Source organism: Mustelus asterias, chromosome 18, assembly GCF_964213995.1.
Source record: "Mustelus asterias chromosome 18, sMusAst1.hap1.1, whole genome shotgun sequence".
NCBI classification, from domain to species: Eukaryota; Metazoa; Chordata; class Chondrichthyes; order Carcharhiniformes; family Triakidae; genus Mustelus; species Mustelus asterias.
The window spans coordinates 26,303,616-26,327,622 of record NC_135818.1 but is presented as its reverse complement, the minus strand read 5'-3'; positions in this window follow the sequence as shown (position 1 = coordinate 26,327,622).

Genomic DNA, 24,007 nt, shown 5'->3' with positions numbered 1-24,007 from the left:
GGGAAAAAGGTGCAAGTATGGTGCTCAACATACTCTCCAGGCCAGCTTGTGGGAAAGGTGTAGAGGAACAAATTTGCAACGAAATTACAGAGAGGTGCAAAAATTATGGAGAACTTATAATGGGGAACTTGAATTATCCAAAAATAGACTGGGATAGTAGTAATGTAAAGGGAACAGAGGGGCAAGAGTTCCTTAAGACCATTCAAGAACATTTTCTACAGTATGTTTCCAGCCCAATGAGGAAGGAGGCACAGCTGGACCTGGTTCTTGGGAATGAATTTAGTGTCTGCACAATAATGTTTAGGGGAGAGTGACCATTGTATTATCCATTTTAGGCTGACTGTAGAAAAGGGCAAATAACAACCCAGAGTAAGAAAAATTGCCTTGGAGAAAGTCAACTTCAATGGGGTAGGAACACATCTGGGCTGAATAAATTCGAGTCAAAGGTTGGCAGGAAAAACAGTCATAGATTAATACACAACCTTCAAAAAAGAGATAATTGATGCTACTATTAATTGATAGTAGGGAAAATGCTGGAATCCATTATTAAAGAGGAGATAGCAGGGCATCTGGATAGAAATGGTTCGATCAATCAGACGCAGCATGGATTCATGAGGGGAAAGTCGTGCTTGACGAACATGTTGGATTTTTATGAAGATGTGACGAGGGCGGTTGATGGAGGAGAACCGGTGGATGCGGTGTTTTTGGATTTCCAAAAGGCGTTTGATAAGATGCCCCATAAAAGGCTGCTGAAGAAGATTAGGGCACACGGAGTTGGGGGTAGTGTGTTAAAGTGGATTGGGGACTGGCTATCCGACAGGAAGCAAAGAGTCGGAATAAATGGGTGTTTTTCTGGTTGGAGGAAGGTAACTAGTGGCGTGCCGCAGGGATCGGTACTCGGGCCGCAACTGTTTACCATTTATATAGATGATCTGGAGGAGGGGACGGAGTGTAGGGTAACGAAGTTTGCAGACAACACAAAGATAAGTGGAAAAGTGAATCGTGTGGAGGACGGAGAAGATCTGCAGAGAGATTTGGACAGGCTGAGTGAGTGGGCGAGGATATGGCAAATGGAGTATAACGTTGAGAAATGCGAGGTTATACACTTTGGAGGAAATAATAACAAATGGGATTACTATCTCAATGGAAACAAATTAAAACATGCTACCGTGCAAAGGGACCTGGGGGTCCTTGTGCATGAGACGCAAAAGCCCAGTCTGCAGGTACAACAGGTGATCAAGAAGGCAAATGGGATGTTGGCCTATATTGCGAGGGGGATAGAATATAAAAGCAGGGATGTCTTGATGCACCTGTACAGGGCATTGGTGAGGCCGCAGCTGGAATACTGTGTGCAGTATTGGTCCCCTTATATGAGGAAGGATATATTGGCATTGGAGGGAGTGCAGAGAAGGTTCACCAGGTTGATACCGGAGATGAGGGGTTTGGATTATGAGGAGAGGCTGAGGAGATTGGGTTTGTACTCGTTGGAGTTTAGAAGGATGAGGGGGGATCTTATGGAGACTTATAAGATAATGCGGGGGCTGGATAGGGTGGAGGCGGAGAGATTCTTTCCACTTAGTAAGGAAGTTAAAACTTGAGGACACAGCCTCAAAATAAAGGGGGGTCGGTTTAAGACAGAGTTGAGGAGGAACTTCTTCTCCCAGAGGGTGGTGAATCTCTGGAATTCTCTGCCCACTGAGGTGGTGGAGGCTACCTCGCTGAATATGTTTAAAGCGTGGATGGATGGATTCCTGAGCGGTAAGGGAATTAAGGGTTATGGGGATCAGGCGGGTAAGTGGTACTGATCCACGTCAGATCAGCCATGATCTTATTGAATGGCGGGGCAGGCTCGAGGGGCTAGATGGCCTACTCCTGCTCCTATTTCTTATGTTCTTATGTTCTTATGATGCATAGCCAATGACTACTCAGGGTCAGGGACTCTGGTGTCCCTAATTCCACCCCACCCCCAGCAGCCATTTAACCCTTCCCTTCAATCCTGCATGATATTTTTCCCCTTTCCAGATTCACCAATCAATTCACCCAGCAATCACAGAAAATTCCAGGTAAAATGATAACACCCATTGTTTGCATCTGGTTACAAATGTCTGATATATATGCAGCATGGGTCATTAATGTTCAGAACAACAATGATAAAAGAATGTGCAGGGGAATGGGACTAGGTGGATTGCTCATTCGGAGAGCTGAAGATATGATGGACCAAATGGCCGCCTCCTGTGCCATAACAATTCTGTGATGTTTTGTGACTTGGAGGAGATCTTACAGGTTGTGGTATTCTCATGCATTTGCTGCTCTTGAGCATTTAGCTGGTAGATGTCATAGGTGTGGAAGGTGCTGTCGAAGAAGCCTTCGTGAATTATTGCATATTCTTACTTTTCAGATAAAAATCTAATTCCCTTTTGAATGCTTCAATTGAACCTGTCTCCATCACATTCTCAGGCAGTGCATTCCAAACCCTAACCATTCTCTACCTAAAAAGAAAAGTTTCTCCTCCTATCACTTTTGCTGCTTTTACTAATTAGTTTAAACCTGTGACCTCTCGTCCTTGTCAGTTTCACAAGTGGGAACAGCTTCTCCCTATCTACTCTATCTGGACCCATTAGATTTTGAATCCCTCTATTAAATCCCCTCTCAACTTTCTTTTCTTTAAGGAAAACAGTCTTAACATCTCCAATCAATCTTCGTAACTGAAGTTCCTCATCCTGTATTTTGGGAATCCTTTATATAGTGTACACCTCTGTCAATGTGCACTGGTGGTGCAAGGAGTGAATAGTTAAGGTGGTGGATGGAGCTCAATCAAGAAAACTGCTTTGTGTTGGGTGTTGTTGATGCTGCACTCGTCCAGGTGAGCGTAGAGTATCCCATCACACCCCTGACTTGTGCCACGTAGATGATGGATAGGGTTTTGGGGGGTCTGAAGAATTTCTGAAGAACCTCTGACCTGCTCTTATAATCACTATATTTATATGGCTGGTTCAAATAAGTTTTTGGTTAATGGTAACCCCTAGGATATTGATGGTGGGAGATTCAATGATGGCAATTGTACATCTATGGCAGGTAATAAGATTAGGCAGGATTTTACCAGCCCCAGCATGATGGAATTAGGAAGGCAGGGGCCCGGGGAAAAAGCGGGAACTGTCAAAATGGCTCCACTTTGCAGTTAGGTTTCCCAATGGCGAGATTGGATGTGAGTAGCTGTCTACGGAATGGTGATAGACTGCTAATTTAAATATGTAAGGTCCCCATCAGGATCGATTCTTCAGGGCTGCAGGCATTTTACCCGTGACCCAGCAGCGCATTTGGGGAGGTTGCTAGCTTCATGGAGGCAGTCTCCCTGTGATCATCAGCAGCCAGGGCTCATTGGAGCTGGAGACTGCAATTCCCCAAAGAGGGGGCCGCAGGCAGCAAACACAATCCCGGGTCGCAAATGGGCTATCATCTGGAGGAGCCTGCCTGTTTGACCACCTGATTATTATTTTTTCCTTACCCCGCTCCTTCACAGCCTCCAACCTGCCACAGCAGCACTCACTTCCCTGTTGGTGAAACCATCACAGCACCACAGGCTGCCTGCCCTGTGATTGAGCTGGCAGCATCTGCCATCCTTATTGGACGGCAAGCCCAGAGGCGGCCAACTGGGAAACTGCTTCTGGTAAAATTGCTGAGCTGGTTCTGCTGCTGGCAAGTGTGGGCTCGAACCCTCATTCCAACCTGACATCCTGAAATCCGCAGTTAAAATCCTGTTCATTCTCTCTTATTGGCGATAGTCATTGTCTGGCACCTGTGTGGCACAAATGTTACTTGTCACAGCTTTTTCAAATTTGGCACAAGTCCCCAGGTGTTAGTAAGGTGGACCTTGTAGGGTCAACAGGGCTGAATGTGCCTTTGTCATTTCCAGTGCCTGGCTTGATATCGGGTAGTCCGATCAATCTTATTCCTTTTCAGCTTTCTGTATGGGATTGATGGGGCATTTCAGAGGACAGTTAAGAGTCAATCACATTGCTCTGAGTCTGGAGTCACATGTAGATCAGATATGGTAAGAACAGCAGATTTCCTCCCCGTAAAGGACATTAGTGAACCAGGTGGTTTTTGCAGCAATCTGGTAATTTCATGTTCATTACTATTTATGATCTTATGGTCTCAGTAATAGGAACAGGAGTAGGCCTTTCGGCCCCTCAAGCCTGCTCCACCATTCAATAGGATCATGGCTGATACGACATTCCTCAGGTCCACCTTCCTGCCCTTTCCCCGTAACCCTTATTTCCCTTATTGATCAAAAATCATTTCAGACTTAAATATACATAATGATTCTGCCCCTACAGCCCTCTGTGGCAAGGGGTTCCAAAGACACACAATCCTCTGAGAGAAGAAATTCCCCCTCATCTCAGTCTTTAAATGGTTCACCTTTATTGTGACACTGTGCCTCTCTGGTCCTAGACTTTCCCATAACGGGAAACCTCCTCTTAGCATTTACCCTGTCAAGCCCCTTAAGACTTCTTCGTTTCAATGAGATCATATCTCATTCTTTTAAATTCCAACAATTAGAGTCCCACCTGTTTAACCTTTCCTCATAAGACAATCCCTCCATACCGGGGATCATCCTAGTGAACATTATCTGAACTGCCTCCAATTAAATATTATCTTTCCTTAAATAAAGGGATCAAAACTGCTCACAGTGCTCCAGATGTGTTCTCACCAGTATCTTGTATAGTTGCAGCAAGACTTCCCTACTCTTTACTCCAACCCCTTTGAAATAAAGGCCAACATTCCATTAGCCTTCCTGATTATCTGCTGCACCAGTGTGCTAGCTTTCTGTGTTTTGTGCGCAAGTACAAAAGCGCAAAAGGCAGAGAGTGGTTGTAGATGGGTCTTTTTCTGAATGGAGGTCGGTCACCAGTGGAGTGCCCAGGGATCTGTTCTGGGACCCTTGCTGTTTGTCATTTTCATAAATGACCTGGATGAGGAAGTGGAGGGATGGGTTGGTAAGTTTGCCGACGACACGAAGGTTGGTGGTGTTGTGGATAGGTTGGAGGGATGTCAGAAGCTGCAGCGTGACATAGATGGGATGCAAGAATGGGCGGAGAAGTGGCAGATGGACTTCAACCCGGATAAATGTGTAGTGGTCCATTTTGGCAGGTCAAATGGGATGAAGGAGTATAATATCAAGGGTAAGACTCTTAGCAGAAGGACCTTGGGGTCCGGGTCCATAGGACTCTTAAATCGGCCTCGCAGGTAGAGGAAGTGGTTAAGAAGGCGTATGGTGTGCTGGCCTTCATCAATCAAGGAATTGAGTTTAGGAGTCGGGAGATAATGATGCAGCTTTATAAGACCCTCGTCAGACCCCACTTGGAGTACTGTGCTCAGTTCTGGTCGCCTCATTACAGGAGGGATGTGGAAATGATTGAAAGGGTGCAGAGAAGATTTACACAAGGATGTTGCCTGGATTGGTTGGCATGCCTTATGAGGATAGGTTGAGGGAGCTCGGTCTTTTCTCCTTGGAGAGACGAAGGATGAGAGGTGACCTGATAGAGGTGTACAAGATGTTGAGAGCTATAGATCGGGTGGATTCTCGGAGGCTTTTTCCCAGGGCTGAAATGGCTGCTATGAGAGGACACAGGTTTAAGGTGCTGGGGAGTAGGTACAGAGGAGATGTCAGGGGTAAGTTTTTCACTCGGTGGGTGAGTGGAATCGGCTGCCGTCAGTGGTGGTGGAGGCAAATTCGATAGGGTCTTTTAAGAGACTCCTGGATGAGTACATGGGACTTAATAGGATTGAGGGTTATAGGTAAGCCTATAAATAAGCCTAGGTAGGTAGGGACATGACTGGCGCAACTTGTGGGCCAAAGGACCTGTTTGTGCTGTATTTTTTCTATGTTCTATGTTCTACCCCAATTGCGGCACGGTAGCACAGTGGTTAGCATTGCTGCTTCACAGCTCCAGGGACCTGGGTTCGATTCCCGGCTCGGGTCACTGCCTGTGTGGAGTTTGCGCATTCTCCTCATGTCTGCGTGGGTTTCCTCCGGGTGCTCCGGTTTCCTCCCACAGTCCAAAGATGTGTGGGTTAGGTTGATTGGCCGTTGTAAAATTGCCCCTAAGTGTCCTGAGGTTTGTAGATTAGAGGGATTAGCGGGTAAAAATATGTAGGGATATGGGGGTAGGGCCTGGGTGGGATTGTGGTCGGTGCAGACTCGATGGGCTGAATGGCCTCTTCCTGCACTGTAGGTTTGCTATGATTTCTATGATTTCTAAGTTCCTTGGTATTGCAGCTTTCTACAGTTTTTCCTCCATTTAAATAGTACTCAGTTATTTTATTTTCCCTTCAAAATGAACAACTTCACATTTTCCCCCCACCTGCTTAACCTCTCAATATCTCTTTGTAACTGTTTGTATGCCTCTTGCAACTTGCCCCTCCACCTTTTTTGTATTGTCTGCAAAATAGACTACAGTAAATTTGCTTCCTTTCTCCAAGTCACTAATATATATTGTAAACAGTTGTGGTCCCAGCACTGATCCCTGTGGAACCCCACTGGTTACAGGTTGCCAACGTGAAAAATAACCCCTCATCCCCACTTGCTTTCCTGCCCATTAGCCAATTCTCCATCCATGCCATCATACTACCTCCAACACCATGGGCTTTTATCTTATGACCTAGCCTTTTGTGAGAACTTTGGTGAACACCTTCTGGAAGTCCAAATACAGCACTGATTCCCCTCTATCCACTCTGGTTGAGACTTCCTTGAAAATCTCTTAACTAGTCAGACACAATTTCCCTTGCATGAAGCCATACTGACTCCGCTTGATTAGGTTATGATTTTCCAAATGTGCTGCTATTACTTCCTTAATAATTGATTCCAACATTTTTCCAACAATAGATGTTAGGCTAATCGGCCTATAGTTATCCGCTTTTTGCCTCCCTCCCTTTTTGAATAGGGGTGTCACATTGGCAGTTTTCCAATCCTCTAGTATTGGATTTTTCAGAATCCAAGGATTATTGGAAAATTACAATCAATGGACCCACTATCTCTGTAGCTACTTCTTTTAGGATCCTAGAATGCAAGTCATCAGGGCAGTGGCACAGTGATTAGCGCTGCTGCGTCACAGCTCCAGGGACCCCGTTTCGATTCCAGCCTTGGGTGACTGTGTGGAGTTTGCACATTCTCCCTGTGTCTGCATGGGTTTCCTCCAGGTGCTCCGGTTTCCTCCCACACTCCAAAGATGTGCAGGTTAGATGGATTGGCCATGCTAAATTGCCCTTTAGTGTCCCAAGATGTGCAGGTTAGATAGATTAGCCATGGTAACTGTGACAGCCATGGGGTTACAGCGTTGGAGAGCGGCAAGGATCTGAATAAGATCTTTTGTCAGAGAGTTGGTGCAGACTCGATGGGCCAAATGGCGTCTTCTGCACTGTAGGGATTCTATGACTGACCTGCCTTTAGCCCCAATAGTTTGTCTAACACTACTCCAGCATTTTATTACAGAATTAGTCATTAACTGAATGTAAATTCCCCCAGGTGCCACGGTGGAATTGGAACTCTTGTCTCCGGAACATTTGTCCAGTGACATGACAACTGCATGCTACAATTCCAAGTAAAACATGTCCTGTCACCTTCAACGGTTTGTGTATATTCACCTACACGTCTCTCTGTTTCTGCAAGAATATGCACAAGCAATAATATACACACTCACTCACACACTGAAATATACACATTCGCTGACTCTCACACACTGAAATATACACACTCACCTACCACACCCAAACTCATCTACCACACACTGAATTATACACACTCACTAGCTCACACACTGAGATATAGACACTCACAGATTCATACACTGAAATGTACACACTCACTGATTCACATATGCTGAAATATACATGCTCACTGCCTCACGTACACTGAAATATGCACACTCACTGCCTCACGTACATTGAAATATTCACACTCACTGATTCACATATGCTGAAATATACATGCTCACTGCCTCACGTACACTGAAATATGCACACTCACTGCCTCACGTACATTGAAATATTCACACTCACTGATTCACACACTGAATTATACACACACTGATTCACACTGAAATATACACGCTCACTGACTCACGCACACTGAAATATACACATGTACGGTGTATAGAAAAGAAATTAAAGAACATAGAACATAGAACAGTACAGCACAGAACAGGCCCTTCAGCCCACGATGTTGTGCCGAGCTTTATCTGAAACCAAGATCAAGCTATCCCACTCCCTATCATCCTGGTGTGCTCCATGTGCCTATCCAATAACCGCTTAAATGTTCCTAAAGTGTCTGACTCCACTATCACTGCAGGCAGTCCAATCCACACCCCAACCACTCTGAGTAAAGAACCTACCTCAGACATCCTTCCTATATCTCCCACCATGAACCCTAAAGTTATGCCCCTTGTAATAGCTCCATCCACCCGAGGAAATAGTCTTTGAACGTTCACTCTATCTATCCCCTTCATCATTTTATAAACCTCTATTAAGTCTCCCCTCAGCCTCCTCCGCTCCAGAGAGAACAGCCCTAGCTCCCTCAACCTTTCCTCCTTCTTTTAGGATCCTAGAATGCAAGTCATCAGGGCAGTGGCACAGTGATTAGCGCTGCTGCGTCACAGCTCCAGGGACCCCGTTTCGATTCCAGCCTTGGGTGACTGTGTGGAGTTTGCACATTCTCCCTGTGTCTGCATGGGTTTCCTCCGGGTGCTCCGGTTTCCTCCCACACTCCAAAGATGTGCAGGTTAGATGGATTGGCCATGCTAAATTGCCCTTTAGTGTCCCAAGATGTGCAGGTTAGATAGATTAGCCATGGTAAATGTTACAGCCATGGGGTTACAGCGTTGGAGAGCGGCAAGGATCTGAATAAGATCTTTTGTCAGAGAGTTGGTGCAGGTTAGATAGATTAGCCATGGTAAATGTTACAGCCATGGGGTTACAGCATTGGAGAGACCTACCCTCCAAACCAGGCAGCATCCTGGTAAATCTCCTCTGCACTCTTTCCAGCGCTTCCACATCCTCCTTATAGTGAGGAGACCAGAACTGCACACAATATTCCAAATGTGGTCTCACCAAGGTCCTGTACAGTTGCAGCATAACCCCACGGCTCTTAAACTCCAATCCCCTGTTAATAAAAGCAAACACTTATTAGGCCTCCTTCACAGCTCTATCCACTTGAGTGGCAACCTTCAGAGATCTGTGGATATGGACCCCAAGATCTCTCTGTTCCTCCACAGTCTTCAGAACCCTACCTTTGACCCTGTAATCCACATTTAAATTTGTCCTACTAAAATGAATCACCTCGCATTTCTCAGGGTTAAACTCCATCTGCCATTTTTCAGCCCAGCTTTGCATCCTATCTGTCTCTTTGCAGTCTACAACAGCCCTCCACCTCATCCACTACTCCACCAATCTTGGTGTCATCAGCAAATTTACTGATCCACCCTTCAGCCCCCTCCTCTAAGTCATTAATAAAAATCACAAAGAGCAGAGGACCAAGCACTGATCCCCGTGGCACTCCGCTAGCAACCTGCCTCCAGTCCGAAAATTTTCCATCCACCACCACCCTCTGTCTTCGATCAGATAGCCAGTTACCTATCCAATCGGCCAACTTTCTCTCTATCCCACACCTCCTTACTTTCATAATAAGCCGACCATGGGGGACCTTATCAAACGCCTTACTAAAATCCATGTATGTGACATCAACTGCCCTACCTTCATCAACACGCTTAGTTACCTCCTCAAAAAATTCTATCAAATTTGTGAGGCATGACTTGCCCTTCACGAATCCGTGCTGACTATCCCGGATTAATCCGCATCTTTCTAAATGGTCCTAAATCCCATGCCCAAGGACCTTTTCCATCAACTTACTAACCAGCCTATAATTACCAGGGTCATTTCTATTCCCTTTCTTAAACAGAGGAACAACATTCGCCACGCTCCAGTCCTCTGGCACCATCCCCGTGGACAGTGAGGACCCAAAGATCAAAGCCAAAGGCTCTGCAATCTCATCCCTTGCCTCCCAAAGAATCCTAGGATATATTTCATCAGGCTCAGGGGACTTATCGACCTTCAGTTTATTCAAAACTGCTAGTACATCCTCCCTCTGAACATCTACTTCCTCCAGCCTATTAGCCTGTAACACCTTCTCTTCCTCAAAAACATGGCCCCTCTCCTTGGTGAACACTGAAGAAAAGTATTCATTCATCACCTCTCCTATCTCTACTGACTCCATACACAAGTTCCCACTACTGTCCTTGACCCGCCCTAACCTCACCCTGGTCATTCTTTTATTAGAAACATAGAAAACTACAGCACAAAACAGGCCCTTCGGCCCCACAAGTTGTGCCGAACATATCCCTACCTTGTAGGCCTACCTATAACCCTCCATCCTATTAAGTCCCATGTACTCATCCAGGAGTCTCTTAAAAGACCCTATTGAGTTTGCCTCCACCACCACTGACGGCAGCCGATTCCACTCGCCCACCACCCTCTGTGTGAAAAACTTCCCCCTAACATTTCCCCTGTACCTACCCCGCAGCACCTTAAACCTGTGTCCTCTCGTAGCAGCCATTTCCACCCTGGGAAAAAGCCTCTGAGAGTCCACCCGATCTATGCCTCTCAACATCTTATATACCTCTATTAGGTCTCCTCTCATCCTACGTCTCTCCAAGAAGAAAAGACCGAGCTCCCTCAGCCTATCCTCATAAGGCATGCCACTCAATCCAGGCAACATCCTTGTAAATCTCCTCTGCACCCTTTCAATCTTTTCCACATCCTTCCTGTAATGAGGCAACCAGAACTGAGCACAGTACTCCAAGTGGGGTCTGACGAGGGTCTTATATAGCTGCATCATTATCCCCGGACTCCTAAACTCAATCCCTCGATTGATAAAGGCCAGCACACCATACGCCTTCTTAACCACTTCCTCCACCTGTGGGGCCGATTTTAGAGTCCTATGGACCCGGACCCCAAGGTCCTTCTGATCCTCTACCGTACTAAGAGTCTTTCCCTTTATATTGTACTCCTTCATCCCATTTGACCTGCCAAAATGGACCACTACACATTTATCTGGGTTGAAGTCCATCTGCCACTTCTCCGCCCAGTCTTGCATCCTATCTATGTCCTTCTGTACCTTCTGGGATCCCTCCAGACTATCCACAACCCCACCAACCTTCGTGTCGTCGGCAAACTTACCAACCCATCTTTCCACTTCCTCATCCAGGTCATTTATGAAAATGACAAACAGCAAGGGTCCCAGAACAGATCCCTGGGACACACCACTGGTGACCGACCTCCAATTAGAAAAAGACCCATCTATACACACTCTCTGCCTCCTTTGGTCAAGCCAGTTCTGGATCCACAGGGCAGCAGCCCCTTGGATCCCATGCCCTCTCACTTTTTCGAGAAGCCTTGCATGGGGGACCTTATCGAACGCCTTGCTAAAATCCATATAAACCACATCTACCGCTTTCCCTTCGTCAATGTGTGTAGTCACATTTTCAAAGAACTCCACCAGGCTCGTAGGGCACGATCTGCCTTTGACAAAGCCATGCTGAGTATTCTTGAGCATACAAAACCTCTCTCATTGCTCATAAATCTTGTCCCTCAGGATCTTCTCCATCAGCTTACCAACCACTGAGGTTAGACTCACCGGTCGGTAATTTCCTGGGCTATCCCTATTCCCCTTCTTGAAAATAGGAACCACATCCGCAATCCTCCAATCCTCCGGCACCTCTCCCGTCTCCATCGACGACGCAAAGATCACTGCCAGAGGCTCTGCAATCTCTTCCCTCGCCTCCCACAGTAACCTGGGGTACATCCCATCCAGACCCGGCGACTTATCTATCTTGATGCCATTCAAAGATTCCAGCACAACCTCTTTGTTAAAGTCCACATACTCAATCTTTTCAGTCCACCGCAAGCCCACAGTACATCCACCCAAGTCCTTCTCCTCTGTGAAAACCGAGGCAAAATACTCATTAAGCACCTCTGCCATTTCTACTGGTCCCATACTGATTTTCCCACCTTCACCTTTTATAGCTCCTATTCCTTCACGTCTCATCCTTTTACTCTTCACATATTTATAGAACGCCTTAGTGTTTTCCTTAATTCTACTTGCCAAGGCCTTCTCCTGACCCTTTCTGGCTCTCCTAATTTCCTTCTTTAGTCCCTTCCTACAAGCCATATACTCATCTAGATCCCTATCTTCGCCAAGCTCTCTGAACCTTTTGTACGCTTTCCTTTTCTTCTCGACTAGGTCCCGCACAGCTTTCGTGCACCACAGTTCCTTTAACCTACCAACTCCTCCCTGTCTGCTCGGAACATTGTCCTGTAGAACCCTAGACAGACATTCCTTGAAAAACTGCCACCTCTCTTCAGTAGATTTCCCCGAGAATACCTCCTCACATAAGAGTAAAAAGCCTTGGGGTTTTCCTTGATCTGACCCGCGAAGGACTTCTCATGGCCCCTCCTAGCTCTCCTAAGCCCCTATTTCAGCTCATTCCTTGCTAACTTGTAACCCTTAATCGAGCCATCTAAACCTTGTTTCCTCATCCCTACATAAGCTTCCCTCTTCCTTTTTACAAGACATTCCACCTCTTTTGTGAACCATGGTTCCCTCACTTGGCCATTTCCTCCCTGCCTGACAGGGACATACCTATTAAGGACACACAGTATTTGTTCCTTGAAAGAGTTCCACTTTTCATTAGTGGAAACACTAATGAAAACAAACATACAGAGAAATTCTAAATTATATGAAAAGGATTCTCCATTTAAAGATGTGATTTGCTTCACTTGGACTATACAAAGCAGCACAGTCAACAACAGATGGTTAGTGAGAGAGTTAAATTGCGTTAGAATCATAGAATCCCTACAGTGTGAAGGAGACCATTTGGTCCATTGAGTCTGCACCGGCAACAATCCCACCTAGGCTCTATCCCCATAACCCCACAAATTTACCCCACTAATCCCTCTAACCTACGCATCCCGGGACACTAATGGGCAATTTAGCTTGGCCAATGCACCTAACCTGCACATCTTTGGACTGTGGGAGGAATCCCACACAGACACTCGGAGAACGTGCAAACTCCACACAGACAGTGACCCAAGCCGGGAATCGAACCCAGGTCCCTGGAACTGAGGCAGCAGAGCTAACCACTGTGCCACTGTGCCATCCACAAATTATTACATTCTCTACAACTTTAAACACCATCTGTAGCCTGATTTTTAATTGATGGTAATTGTTGCAGGATTCACATCACATGTTTAGATAGCTTCTTTAGTTTTATTAAATTCTTATAAATAATTATTCTGCCAATATTTTCCACGGGCTGTGTGATTTTCATCAATCTTCATTTTCAGCACTCAAATATAGGGGGGTATTCACCGGTCCCGTTTGCCGATGGCGAGAATCCCAATTGCCAGCTGGATCAGGCATCGGGGCTAAAATCGGGATTCCCATCAGGAGTGAGGGCCACTCAGAGACAAAAGGACAAGGGGAATGTAAATAGTGATGATCATGGCTAAGAGGGGTGCTGGTGGCGGTTTCACTTCCTCTTTTGCAGACCACTTATTGTGACCAGTGTGAGTGTGTATATTTCAGTGTATGTGAGGCAGTGTGTTTGATTGGGTGAGTATTTTTGAGTGTGAGTGAGTGTGTTTGTATGTATGTATGACTGAGTATATATTTGAATGTATGTAAGTGTGTATATTTGAATGTGCTTGTGCTTATGGATATGTTTGTGTGTGTGTGTCTGAGTGTATATATTTGTGTGTGAAAGTGACTGTGTATGTTTAAGACTGGTTTGGGTATTGGGTGAGGATAGGTCTGGCCTCAGCTTTGATGAGCTAACATTCACTGCATGTGAAGGAGCAGACTGTGGGCAAAATAACAGGAGAATGTTGGTGGCCACAGCTGTAAATATCTTTGGTCAGTTGACTGAGCTTATCAGTGAGTGTCTCTGGTGATATAAAGATCAAAACTCCAACATAGTGTGTCGAGGAAAAGGATATTATTTGCATTTTACGCAATGAATTTCCTTGAGAAATAACACAGGTACACTCATATTATCAGGCTGCTCCAAATGTTCACTTATTCAGCAAGGTGCTTTTAGTAATTGTTATTAAATTTAGAGTTTTGTAAACAGTGCACTCCATTTTGAAGGTCAAATCTCTAGAATCATAGAAACCTAGAAACCTAGAAACCATACAGTGCAGAAGGAGGCCATTTAGCCCATCGAGTCTGCACCAATCACAATTCCACCCAGGCCCTATCCCCATATCCCCACTTATTCACCTTACTAGTCGCCCAATCACTAAAAGTCAATTGGTAAAACCAATCAACCTAACCCGCAGATCTTTGGACTGTGGGAAGAAACCGGAACACCCGGAGGAAACCCACACGGACACGAGGAGAATGTGCAAACTCCACCCAAGTCGAGAATCAAGACTGGGTGCCTGGTGCTGTGAGGCAGCAGTGCTAACCACTGTGCCACTGTGCCACTATAACTAATATTCTGGCCTATATCCAACCTTAAATCTCTTTTCTAGCAGACATCTTATTTCACAGGAGAATCTATTGAATAGGAACTGATTTATTTTTTTTAAATGTTATTTCCCCCCCACACAGCTGTTCAGTGAGGTTACTCCAACCAATCACAGCTTTAATTGGACTGAGTAGAGACATAGGATGACTGATCGACACTGTAAATGGGGAGAATTATGGAGAGTAGTCTGGATGAATTTGACATTTGGGGCCTAGTATTGGATAATGGCCTCATTAGGATTGCACTGGTGTGTTACGGGTGCCACTGCTGACCCCAGAAGTCTCAGGAAACAGCAGGATTGGCCTGCTCGAACACTAGCCAAGGGCTTCAGAAGAGTCTGGAAGGTGAGGATCAGTGCCTAGTTTTATTAATGTGGAGTTGGGAGATGCCCTACTCTTCTCTCCTCTACATTAAGGTGAATATTGAGCTGACTTTGCATGAGGAGCTGTCAACACCCCCGGCTGCATTAAGTACTCCTGGCCTGGGGAAACAAACCACAGCACGCATGATGGTTCAGCAACGGACTTCACAGCAGAAGGAAAGGAATAAAGAGTCTTGATGACCCAGAGTTTGCTGCCATTTTAAACGTACAAATTACCCAGCAAGTTGTAGTGAGTGAGATTCTCCATTGTTAACGTCTTAACACAACTTGCTGCATGATTTGTGCTGCTCCACCATTGGAATTGCAAAAATGGCAGCACACCTCCGACTGGGTTTCATGCTGTGTTTGCTCTTTAATTGCTCATTAAACTCACCACAAAAAGGCATGGTTCATTTTGTAAGTGTCTTTTTAATGATCTGGTAATTATTAGTGTAATGCCAATCAAGTTTCTCCAGCCCCCGAAGGGAGCAAATGAAACTGTGCAGTCCCACACCTGCAGTGACTAAGCAATTGTTAGGGACATTTTCAATTTAAGTTTAAAAACAATTATTTCATTTCCTCTCTGCAAGTTTTGTCTCTTGCTCTCCCTCTCTCTTATTCCAGCCTTGCTTTCCATCTTGCTCTTTCCCTTTCTGTATTTGATACTAATTCATTTGCATTGAAGATATTTAGGACACAGTTTAAAATTTGAGGCAAGAGATAGAGGGGGAATTTGAGGAACAACGTTTTGCTTTGAGTGGGAATGATCTAGAAGCTGCTGCCTATGAGGGTGATGGAAGTGGAGATGATTGATTTGAGAAGTGATGCGCGATTAATCCACTCGGGAGGCTGGATCGTACCCGGGAATAAAGGCTTTTATTCGCAACAAGAATAGAGCATACTGCTTAACAATACAATCCCAGACTAAGGGTCACTAGGAAGTGCAGTGACCTTTATACTCCTATAGGAAGGCGGAGCCAAACGGAGTGTACTACAGAACAATGCTAACAGGTGGAACACCCCAACCCCAACCCCAACAGTAACAAGAGTAACATATGTACAGGTACCCATAGTGATAACCATCTATGGTTCAGTCCCCATAGTGATAACCATCTATGGTTCACCACATTCACCCCTCCTTTAAAAACAAAGGCTGGTGGGGTAAAAAAAACATTACGAACTGTCCATATGTTCACAAGTTCAGTCGTATCGGAGGTCCGCACCGTCTCTGCGACCTCCGCAGCACTGGCTCCAGTGCCGGTTCTGGTGACCGTGGTGTCCCTCTCTCCAAGGTGGTGTCCAGTGACTCCTCCAGTTCCTCACGCACCGGTGGACCTCGAGGTGGCGACAATCTCCTGGACTCAGGCCAGCTGTACACGGGAGTAAGAGGATAAAGTGGAGGTCCCGATGCTGCCCGCGCCGTGTCAGGAGGGGAGAGAATGGGCAAAGGAATCCTAACCAGGGGTGCGGGAGTGACGGGGGTTTCCAGGTCCCCTGCAGGCGCCAGATCTCTGATAGAGACCGTGTCCTCTCGCCCGTCAGGATATGCCACATAGGCATATTGAGGGTTGGCGTGGAGGAGATGGATCTGTTCAACCAAAGGGTCGGACTTGCGGGCCCTAACATGCCGCCGCAGGAGGACAGGTCCTGAGTACGTCAACCAAGACGGCAGTGAGGTCCCAGAGGAAGACTTCCTAGGGAAGGTAAACATCCGCTCCTGTGGGGTAGCATTGGTTGCCGTACACAGGAGGGACCGGATTGAATGGAGCGTATCAGAAAGTACCTCTTGCCAACGGGAGACTGGAAGACCCCTAGACCTTAACGCCAGTAAGACAGCCTTCCAGACTGTAGCGTTTTCTCTTTCGACCTGCCCGTTACCCCTGGGGTTGTAACTCGTAGTCCTACTTGAGGCAATTCCTTTAGAGAGCAGGTATTGCCTCAAGTCGTCGCTCATAAATGACGAACCCCTATCACTGTGGATATAACTGGGGTAGCCGAACAGGGTAAAAAGACTCCGCAAGGCTTTGATGACCGTGGCAGCGGACATGTCAGAACAGGGGATGGCAAAGGGGAATCGGGAGTACTCCTCAACCACGTTGAGGAAATACACATTCCGATCTGTCGAAGGAAGGGGGCCCTTGAAGTCAACACTCAGTCGTTCAAAAGGACGAGTGGCCTTAATGAGGTGTGCCCTGTCAGGCCGGTAGAAGTGCGGCTTGCACTCAGCACATACCTGGCAACTTCGAGTTATCGACCTGACATCTTCTATGGAGTAGGGCAGATTCCGGGCCTTTACAAAATGGAAGAGCCGAGTGATCCCCAGATGGCAGAGATCATTGTGGAGAGCCTGTAGCCGGTCCTCCTGCACACTGGCACATGTTCCACGCGACAGGGCATCTGAGGGCTCATTGAGCTTCCCCGGACGGTACATGATATCATAGTTGTAGGTGGAGAGTTCGATTCTCCACCTCAAGATTTTATCATTCTTAATTTTTCCCTTTAACGTGTTGTTGAACATGAATGCCACGGACCGCTGGTCTGTGAGCAGGGTAAATCGTTTTCCAGCCAAATAATGGCGCCAATGCCGTACGGCCTCCACAATGGCCTGAGCCTCTTTTTCCACAGAGGAATGCCGAATTTCAGGGCCTTGGAGGGTGCGAGAGAAAAAGGTGATGGGCCTGCCCGCCTGGTTAAGTGTGGTGGCCAGGGCGAAATCAGATGCATCACTCTCCACCTGGAAGGGGATGGACTCATCGACAGCGTGCATCGTGGCTTTCGCGATGTCAGCTTTTATCCCTTCAAAGGCTAGGCGAGCCTCTGCTGTCAGGGGAAAAGAGGTAGACTTTATGAGCGGACGGGCTTTGTCCGCGTAATTGGGAACCCACTGTGCATAGTACGAGAAGAAGCCTAAGCATCTTCTCAGTGCTTTGATGCTAGTGGGTAGGGGAAGTTCAAGGAGGGGACGCATACGGTCTGGATCGGGGCCGATGACCCCGTTTTCCACCACGTATCCGAGGATTGCTAGGCGGTGCTTGCTGAATACGCACTTCTCCCTGTTATAGGTCAGGTTCAGGCAAGACGCAGTGCGTAAAAACTTCAGGAGGTTGGTGTCGTGGTCCTGCTGGTCATGGCCGCAGATAGTGACGTTGTCCAGGTACGGGAAGGTAGCCCGTAGCCCGTTTTGGTCCACCATTCGGTCCATCTCACGCTGGAAGACCGAGACCACATTAGTGACGCCGAAAGGGACCCTTAAGAAGTGGTAGAGACGGCCATCCGCCTCAAAGGCCGTGTATTTTCGGTCCTCTGGGCGAATGGGGAGCTGCTGGTAGGCTGACTTCAAGTCGATGGTGGAGAACACCCGGTACTGCGCAATCTGGTTGACCATGTCAGATATGCGCAGGAGAGGATACGCGTCCAGCTGCGTGTACCTATTAATGGTCTGACTATAGTCTATGACCATCCGGGGCTTGTCTCCAGTCTTGACCACCACGACTTGTGCTCTCCATGGGCTAGTGCTAGGTTGAATGACCCCTTCCCTGAGGAGCCGCTGAACCTCAGATCGAATAAAGATCCGATCCTCAGCGCTGTAACGCCTGCTCTTAGTTGCGATGGGCTTGCAGCCTGGCACGAGATTTTCAAATAAGGAAGACGGGGTAATTTTGAGTGTCGAGAGACTGCATGTGGAGCGCGCTGGGCAATTTGGAGGCTGCAGTTCTCCCACTGAAAGTGGAGGGAGTGGCCCATCGTACTGCAAGGTCACACTCTTCAGGTGGACCATAAAGTCTGGCCCCAGGAGTACCGGAGCGCAAAGGTGCGGTAACACGAGGAGCCTGAAGTTCTCATAAACTGTGCCCCGCACCGTTAAAGTTACCACGCAGCTCCCAAGAACGATAACAGATCGGGACCTCGACGCCATAGAGATTGTCTGCCTGACAGTTTGCACGCGGAGAACGCACTGTTTTACTGTATCCGGATGGATGAAACTTTCCGTGCTCCCGCTGTCAAACAGGCAATGTGTCAGGCGTCTGTTTACCTCTATGTCCATCATGGACTTGTCGAGTCTGTGAGGCTTGGCCTGGTCCAGGATGATTGACGCCACTGTTGGATCCCGAGTGTAACTGCAGGCAGCTGAGATAGCCGACGACGAGGACCCCTGCTGGTCTTCTGCGGCCGGTGTCGACCAAAATGGCTGCGCCCATGGATTGCACGTGGTCGATGGCGTTGAAAGTGGCGGCACCCGCAGGTCGCACGTGTCTTGCGTTGTCGTCATCAGGAATGGCGGCGCCCGTGAATCGCACGTGGCTGAAGACATCGACGAAGCCGGAGACGAGGAGACGGATCCTGGGGAGTCACAAGCAGCACTGCTCGGCTTAGAAGGGGGCTTTGCTCGGCACACTTTTGCATAGTGCCCTTTCTTCCCACAAGCGGAGCAAAATACCGTCCTGGCCGGACATCTCTGACGAGGGTGCTTCGCCCATCCACAGAAATAGCACCGTGGGCCTCCAGGAGCTGCCGCAGCCGTCAGGTCTGAAGTCGAGAGCATGATCGCGCAGTTCCTAGGAGCCGCCGGGTACAGTTGAGTCGGTGGCTGTACTTGCCACGATGTTCCCACGTGGTCGGTGGGGTAAGTTTCAAGACTTCTGGAGGCCGTTTCCATCGCATCAGCCAATTCTACCGTCTTAGCCAGGTCCAAGTTACCTTGCTCTAGCAGCCGCAGGCGAATATAGGATGAGCCGATTCCCGCCACGAACGCATCTCAGATCAGATCGTTGGTGTATTGAGTAGCCGACACTGGCTTGCAATTGCAGGCTCTGGCTCGCTGTTGAAGTTCGCGCAGGTACTGTCCCGTCGTTTCGCCGGGCTGCCGCCGTCGAGTGGCTAATAGGTGACGAGCATGAATTTCGTTTGGCGGTTTATGGTACAGCTTCTTGAGTAATTCGATGGCCTCTTTGTAATCTTGGGAATCACGGATTGTTGCATACACAGTGTCGCTTACCCTTGCGTGGAGGACCCGCAATCTGTCGGCGTCGGTTTGGACAGTTGTTGAGGCGTCGATGTAATCCTGGAAACACTTCAATCAATGGTCGAAAGTGCTCGACGCTCCCGCGGCACGCGGATCCAAGGTTAGCCAATCGGGTTTCAGCATCTGCTCCATTTTCTTTTTCTCAGAACAAAATTTGTTGCAAATAAAATTGATGCGCGATTAATCCACTCGGGAGGCTAGATCGTACCCGGGAATAAAGGCTTTTATTCGCAACAAGAATAGAGCATCCTGCTTAACAATACAATCCCAGACTAAGGGTCACTAGGAAGTGCAGTGACCTTTATACTCCTATAGGAAGGCGGAGCCAAACGGAGTGTACCACAGAACAATGCTAACAGGTGGAACACCCCAACCCTAACCCCAACAGTAACAAGAGTAACATATGTACAAGTACACATAGTGATAACCATCTATGGTTCACCACAAGAAGAAAACTGGATGATGCTCTTGAAGGAAATACAGGGATAGTGTGGGAGAATGGAACTGACAGGATTGCTCTGCAGTGAGTCAACATGGACTTAATGGGCCAAATGGCCGCCTCCTGTGCTGCAATTTATCCTATGGGCTGAATTTTATGCCCCCCCGCCCACCGCCCCCCCCAGAGATGGCATTGCAGGTGGGTACCGTGACAGTAGTGCTGTTCCCATTGCTGCCTGCCACTGCCTATTCCCGTAGGTATTTTACCAAAGGCTAAAAATTCAAAAGTCCAACTAGCGTGAAAATGAGAGAGTTGCAGATCTGTTTTTTGGGGTGAATCTTTACTCCCAATCTTATGCACCTAGTGCATGAAAAAATGGGCACCACTGTTTCTAGCTATCAGAGGCAGTGAGCGGGGCTTAACTCATCAGTCAGCTTGATAAAGCAGCAGAGGGCGCCATTGCGCATGTGCAGACCTCTGTGACCTGGGTGGAATCTGAGATTGTGGATCTGTCAGTTCTTTTTGAAGGATATGAGGATAAGAACACAGAAGGCACATTAAACAGCTGCAGTGGCTCACATCTGACTTTCATGCTGTCAGCAGTAACCCTGGCCCCATACCTAACATTGTGTCCTATGACTCAAGGGCCGGGATCTTTCGAATAGTGCCAATAATCGCCACTCTAATCAAAAACTCCCCTAACTCAATGCTGCTGCACATTTCTACCAGGACATTCCAAGCACGGCTATCCAGAAATGTGCAGTGTTCCCTATGGAACTCCATCGCGGTTCAATAGTCAAGGGAAGTTGGAACATGGCCCCCTCTTACAGAACTAGCTGCTGTATGGTAAGTTCAAAGGTCCTATTTAAATGTTAGTGAATGAAGGTTGGTAGACGGGTGAGCGTATAGTTGAATGAGTAAATGGGTAGGTGGGTAAGCTAGGTAAGGGGTAAGGAGGTATGGCGGGGGTTGATGGATGTGTGGGTATATGGGTGAGATGGGTAGGGTAGTCAGGTGGTGGGGGGGGTCAGGTCAGGGATAGTTGGGCTGGGTATAGTCAGGTGGTCAGAGAGATATTGGGTTGTTGGTGGGTGGTCAGAGGATCGGGTTGGTAGTCAAGTGGTCAGGGGGGTAGTCAGGTCTGGTCAGGGTCAAGGGAGGTAATCCGGTCAAGAGGGAACTTGAGTTGGGCCCAGGGGTAGTCAGGTTGGATTGGGGGGACAGGAGGTTGGTGAAGCTCGTTGAGTCGTCATGGAGGGGGAGGGTGATTGGGGGGGGGGGTTAGTTACATAATCAACCAGATGTTAGACTATGTTTTAATCTGCCTAATATTTCCCAGACAAGTCCTGTGGGACTGTTCCAAGTCTCTGACTCTAGCTCAGAGGTGGAGACATTTGCAGATGGTCCTGGAGAGGGGAGAATTGCCCAATGAAAGTTAAAACTTCCCCAGCAATTCCCACATAGGTTTGTGCATCAGGACTTCAGCATAGAATTTGGCACATCTTGGTACCTCTTCAACAGCATCTCCCAGACTTATCATAGAATCCCTACAGTGCAGAAGGAGGCCATTCAGCCCATTGAGTCTACACTGACTCTCCGACAGAGCATCTTACCTAGGCCCTATCCCCTCATATTTACCCTGCTAATCCCCCTAACCTACACACCTTGGGGCACTAAGGGGCAATTTAACATGGCCAATCCACCTAACCTGCACACCTTTGAACTGTGGGAGGAAACCGGAGCACCCGGAGGAAACCCACGCAGACACAGCGAGAACATGCAAACTCCACACAGTCACCCAAGGACAGAATTGAAATGGGGTCAAAAGGGTCCTGACCCATATTTTCCATTGTACATCCAGTCCGACAATCCGGACACTAGGATTTCCTTCTCTGATATTCCCCTGTTTCTTTCTTAATCCTTAAATCGCACTGGTTAAGGAGATGACTCTTGGTCCAGTTGTTAAGATCCCAGATGTTTCACTTTTCTAGTTAAACTGTCATTGTGATTCCAGCAAACAGGTCGAGGAAATTGTCTAACAATGCATGCTGCAAGATAGCCCAGTTCAGCGAGATCTGACAGGGGAACTTTCACATGGAGGCTAAACCACATCAATATTCATACAACATAAGCATTTATATGAGATGTAAATCAGCTTATCAACAAAAACTTCCTCTCTGGGGACTGGGTTCAATGGAAACCTTGCCACCCTGAGAGAAACCGATAAGCACAATGTTCCGGTAGATTAGTCGGTTCCACAAATGCGAGAACAAAAACCAATTTGTTGAAAAACCCTCCCTTGTAAGATTAGCTGTTGCCCCGTGGTTCGATCACAGAACAATTCATTCATTCCACAAGAATATTGGCGGCAAGATATTAATGTTAAAATAGTCAAAGAAAATAAAAACAATGGGTGGCATGGTGGCACAATGGTTAGCACTGCTGCCTCACAAAGCCAGGGACCCGGGTTCAATTCCGGCCTCGGGTGACTATCTGTGTGGAGTTTGCACGTTTCCCCCGTGTCTGCGTGGGTTTCCATCAAGTGTTTCGATTTCCTCCCACAATCCAAAGATGTGCGGGTTAGGTTGATTAGCAATGGTAAATTGCCCCTTAGTGTCAGGGGGACTAGCTAGGGTAAATACTTGGGGTTATGGGGATAGGGTAGGACTGTTGTCGGTGCAGACTTGATGGGCTGAGTGGCCTCCTTCTGCACTGTATGGATTCTATGAAAAAAACGTGCTGGAAATATTCAGCAGATCAGGCAGCAGCTGTAGAGAGAAACAAAGCAATATGGTTGACTCTTAACTGCTCTCTACAATGGCCTAGCAAAGCAACTCAGTTCAAGAGCAATTGGGGATGGGCAGCAAATGCCGGCTTTGGCAGTGATGTCCTCATCATAACTATGGTTAGTGCCCTTTCATCAGAGCATAGTGGATGTGTGGGCCTGAGGTTGGCAAGAAGAGCTCAGGCGTGTTTCTAGGTTACCACATAGTCAAGGACCCCACGCACCCGGACATACTCTCTTCACCTCCTTCTGTTGGGAAAAAGATACAAAAATCTGAGAGCACATACCAACCGACTCGAGAACAGCTTCTTCCCTGCTGATATCAGACTTTTGAATGGACCTGCCTTAGATTAAGCTGAGCTCTCTCTACACCCTGGCTATAACTTTAACGTTACATTCTGCACTCCTTCCTTTCCTTCTCTATGAACGGTATGCTTTGTCTGTGTAGCACAAGAAACAATAATATTCACTGTATAATACATGTGACAAATCAAATCAAAAAACTTGGTGGTAGTAGCCTGAGCTGGAAGGACAAATTTGACCCGACACCCTTCACTACCTTTCTTTGGTTTTGTGCATACATTGTCCTTTATCCTACTGTTACTGCTGCTTTCTTCAAGCATTTGGGGCTAGGTGTACACAACTTTGGAAGCACCAGAGCTTGACAGTGGCTGAAAAATATTGGTGTAATTCTCCTTGCCATAGTTCAGTAATTGTCCGAGTGTGATCTTATGGAACACCACAGACATCCACTTTACATTGAGAACAAAGGGAAAATACATCTCCCTCATCATTGCCCTCTGCAATGCAAAACTCAGCA